The following is a 5,323-nucleotide window of genomic DNA, read 5'->3' as shown; positions in this document are numbered from 1 at the left end:
CCTCCCAGCATGCACCGCGTCACCTCACACAGGCAGCGCCCCGCGGTGATAGATGGATGGAGATTGTGAGGAGAGGAAAGCGGTTCAGTTCTCTCAGAGAGGCCCAGGGCGGGTATTATAGTGTGACTGGAGGCGCCCAGAGGAAAACACGGACAAGAGGACTCTGTTATATTGTACAGAGTCCGCTATGCTTGTGAACTCCGTTTACACTTAACGTTTTTTTTTTTTTACTTCCCATTATTCCTCCTCGCCTTCTGGGATCCATAACTTTATTCTTTATGGACGTCTGTATGAGGGACCGATTGTTTACTGGCGTCTTTCATTTTACTTTCAAATGTAAAGTAAACTTAGAAAATTGATGGGATTTAAAAAAAAAAAAAAAAAATCACAATTGCATAAATTTGTGAAGCGTTTGTAGGTTCAACTTCTGTAACACTGACATGTTAGGGGAGATTTAATGGCTGTTAACGCTGGCAGATTATCATGCAAAATCTGCTAATCTTCTGATGTAAACCATCCTACCCGTGCCATACGCTCCCATAATGACTTAAAACTAACATCCACCTTAATCCGCACCTCTCAGTCCCGTCTCCAGGATTTTACCCGACCTGCACCAGTTCTATGGACGGTATTACCCAAGATTGTCAGACTCACTTCAAACCTGCCTTCAAAACACACCTGTTAAAGCAGGCTTATAAGGTTTCCTAATTTGACTGCTACCCTCAACGCCTGTAAGGGTGCATGCACACTACGGAATCCGCGCACATGACCTGCAGCGGATTCTGCCGCTCGTACCCGCATGCAGCGGCATGCATCTCTGCCCCTGCCATAGACACTATTCTATGCATGGGGGGATTCTGCCAAAAGAATTGACATGTCAGTTCTATCGGCAGAATGTGGAATTTGCCCGCACATAGAATGCGGAGATGCCGGGTGCGGGTACGAGCGACGAATTCCACCACGGGTCATATGCGCGGATTCCATAGTGCGCACACACACACATGCCAACATTTAAAGGGGAACTCCAGGTAGAGGTAAAAAGAAAATAAACCTGCTGCAGAAGCATATAGCATTGCTTACCTGTCAATCCCAGTTTTGAAAATACCGAAAATCAGTTTTTTTTTTGTGAGGGGGCACATGTACATATTACTACAGGTTCCAGAATGCAATGCTTTCCCTCAGCTGTTTATCACAGACCCATTCCCTGCCCAAATCTGTTGCATAACATCTAGGCTGTGTTCACACATTGCAGTTTTATTGTGTTACTGAATTATTTGCAGTCAGTACTTTATCATTTCATTGTGGTCCCACCTACACAGCACGCTGTTACTACCTATAGCATCGATATTAACCTTTTAAAGACCAGGCCCAAAATGACCCAGTGGACCGTACAAATTTTCGTTTTTACCTCCTCCCCTTCTAAGAGCTCTAGCACTTTCAGTTTTCTATCTACAGGCCATGTGTGGGCTTGTTTGTTACAGGAATAGTTGTACTTTGTAATGGCGTCTTTCATTTTACCATAACATGTATGACGGAATCCCAAATATATTATTTATGAAGATATGAATAGGTGAAATCGTAAAAAAAGAATGCAATATGGTAACGTTTGGGGGGTTCCTGTGTCGTAATGCACTATATGGTAAAAGCGACATTATACTATTACTCTATAGGTCAGTCCGAACACAACCAGATGCAGGTTACACAGATTCTCTAATGTTATATATTTTTTTTTTTATGAAATCCTTTTTTTTGGCAATTAAATATTAATAAAACGGGCCTATTGTGATGCTTATAACAGTTTTATTTTTTCACCTATGGGGCTGTATGGGGTGTCATTTTTTCCGCCATGATCTCTAGTTTTTATTAATACCATATTTGTGAAGATCGGATGTTTTGATCACTTTATTAATTTTTTTTATATATAATGTAACATAAAATCGGTAATTCGCGCACTTTTTTCCCTCTTCGTGTACGCCGTTCACAATGACGCTTGTTATATTTTAATAGATCGGACAATTACGCACGCTACGGTATATTATATATTTATTTATTTATTTTTATATGTTTTATTTATATAATGGGAAATGGGGGGGAATTAAACTTTTATTGGGGGAGGGGTTTTGGGGTAGTGTGTTAGTGATTTTAACTTTTTTTTTTAATGCATTTTAAGTTCCTTTGGGGGACTTGTACATTCATTACTTTCATTATTCACATTGATCATTGCTATGCCATAGGCATAGCATTGATCAGTGTTATCGGCGCCCTGCTCATTGAGCCTGCCTGTGCAGGCTCAGTGACCAGAGCGCCGATCGGACCGCACGGAGGCAGGTGAGAGACCTCCGGCGGTCGCAATGACGCTTGGTATACTTTAATAGATCGGACAATTACGCACGCTACGGTATATTATATGTTTATTTATTTATTTTTATATGTTTTATTTATATAATGGGAAATGGGGGGTGATTTAGACTTTTATTGGGGGAGGGGTTTTGGGGTAGTGTGTTGGTGTTTTCAACTTTTTTTTATACATTTTAAGTCCCTTTGGGAGACTTGTACATTGATTACTTTTATAGGCATAGCATTGATCAGTGTTATCGGCGCTCTGCTCATTGAGCCTGCCTGTGCAGGCTCAGTGACCAGAGCGCCGATCGGACCGCACGGAGGCAGGTGAGAGACCTCCGGCGGTCGCAATGACGCTTGGTATACTTTAATAGATCGGACAATTACGCACGCTACGGTATATTATATGTTTATTTATTTATTTTTATATGTTTTATTTATATAATGGGAAATGGGGGGTGATTTAGACTTTTATTGGGGGAGGGGTTTTGGGGTAGTGTGTTGGTGTTTTCAACTTTTTTTTATACATTTTAAGTCCCTTTGGGAGACTTGTACATTGATTACTTTTATAGGCATAGCATTGATCAGTGTTATCGGCGCTCTGCTCATTGAGCCTGCCTGTGCAGGCTCAGTGACCAGAGCGCCGATCGGACCGCACGGAGGTAGGTGAGAGACCTCCGGCGGTCCGTTTTACCGATCGTGACTGCGGGGGTCCCGATCGGTAAGTAACAGGGGACTCCCCCTGTCACTTACACTTAAACGCCGCAGCCGTTTAAGGAGTTAATGTCACGCTGCAGCGTGTCATTAACGGTGAAGTGCCGGCTGCAATCAATCTGATTGCAGCCGGCCCCCACCTGCTATGAAGCGCGCTCCGCTCCAGAGTGCGCTTCATAGCTCAGGACGTACCGGTACATCCAGGGTCATCTGGGGACAGACTTCCAGGACGTACCGGTACGTCCTAGGTCGTCTAGGGGTTAAAATAAAGTAAAGAACTTTTTTATTTTTATTTTCATCTCCACACACATATTATGATCAAGCATCTTTTATCTTTGAGGTTGAGCCCCACAATAAGAACTTTATCCGATATTATTGTACATAAGATATACTGTTTATGCCTCCTTTTTTGTCCAGGTGGGATTGGCAGTGCCGGCTTTGATTCTCTGTGCCGTTTAGCATCATTCAATTGTGTTACTGCATCATTTTTGTGATTTTTTTTCACACTCTATGTGAACACAGCCCTAATTTTACTGCAGACTTTTGCACAATAAATGAAGTTGCAACACCTGCTTCTGTCCGGTCAGAGATGGTGAATCACTCAGGGGATTAGGGGATCCAGCCAAGCCTCCTGTGACATCACACCCTGCCCCCTGTCTGCATCATCAGGATCGTTTGATGATGACCAACAAGGACGCCCAGAGGAAGTACAGACCAGCGCCCAAGACCGAGGAGAGGCCCCAGCCCAGAACATCTGAGAGAGCAAGACTGCTGTGCGCCTGCATGGACGAAGACATCATCATCCGTCCCTCTCCGAAGAGGTTCAGCCTGAAGAGGATCGCCAGCACTAAGGGAGAAGAAGGCACATCTACACCTACATCTACACTACATTACATGACACCTGCCCCTACACTACATTACATTACATAACACCTGCATGACACCGCATAACACCTGACGCTACACAGCATACGTCACCTGCCACTACACCGCATAACACCCGCTCCTATACTACAGTACATAATACCTGGCCCTACACCGCATGACACCCGACCCTACACTACATATCACCTGACCCTACACCACATACGTCACCTGCCAGTACACCGCATGACACCCGCCCCTACGTTGCATGACACCCACCCCTACATCGCATGACATCTGCCCCTACACTACATTACATGACACCCGCCCCAAACACCGCATGACACCTGACCCTACACTACATATCACCTGACCCTACACCACATACGTCACCTGCCAGTACACCGCATGACACCCACCCCTACATCGCATGACATCTGCCCCTACACTACATTACATGACACCTGCCCAAACACCGCATGACACCTGACCCTACACTACATATCACCTGACCCTACACCACATACGTCACCTGCCAGTACACCGCATGACACCTGCCCTTACATCGCATGACATCCGCCCCTACACCGCATGACATCCGTCCCTACATTACATGACACCTGCTCCTACATTGCATGTTACCTACCCTTACATTACATGACCCCCGCCCCTACACTACAGGACCCCTGCCCATACATTACATGTCACCTACCCCTACACTACATGACACTTGCCCCTAGACTACTGTCAGCCCCCAGTTAGTTACACACATTAGCAGCTTTGATCCAGGGTCCTCGGACCGATCGCCGGGTCAAGAAGGAATTTCCCCCCTGTGACACAAATTGACCCCGGTATCTAGAGGTTTTCGCCTTCTTCTGGATCAACAGCTTAGGGATCCCATAACAACAACATAACAAATTCAGAAATAAAATTCTATATTATACCCATAAAAAAAAAAATGTGAGAGAGGCTTGTAATCTTTTGTCTCCTAAGGGGGATAGCAGAAGGAGCAGGAGACAATGTGGATTGGCCAGAGGCCAGTTTTCTTCACTTCCTGGATGTCAATCAGCTACCAGTGTGGCAAAACGGCAAAGATATGGTAATACATTATATAGACACGCCTGTGGTGTGGAATCTGTTGGCGCTATATAAATAAAAATTATTATTATTATAATCACTTGTTAGCTAACCAGCACTTAAAGGGTACCTATCGTTTAAACAAACTTCTGACATGTCATAGCGATATGTCAGAGGTTTGTATCGATCAGCGTCCGGGTGCTGAGACCCCACCAATCGTTAGAATGAAGGGGCAGCAGTTCGCGCTCTCTTCTTCATCTCCGTCTTACTGCTAAAGTAGCGGTTGATAGAATTATCATCCACCGGGCCGACCGATAGTGTCGGGCCG

Source organism: Dendropsophus ebraccatus, chromosome 7, assembly GCF_027789765.1.
Source record: "Dendropsophus ebraccatus isolate aDenEbr1 chromosome 7, aDenEbr1.pat, whole genome shotgun sequence".
NCBI lineage: Eukaryota > Metazoa > Chordata > Amphibia > Anura > Hylidae > Dendropsophus > Dendropsophus ebraccatus.
This window is presented reverse-complemented; position numbering follows the sequence as displayed.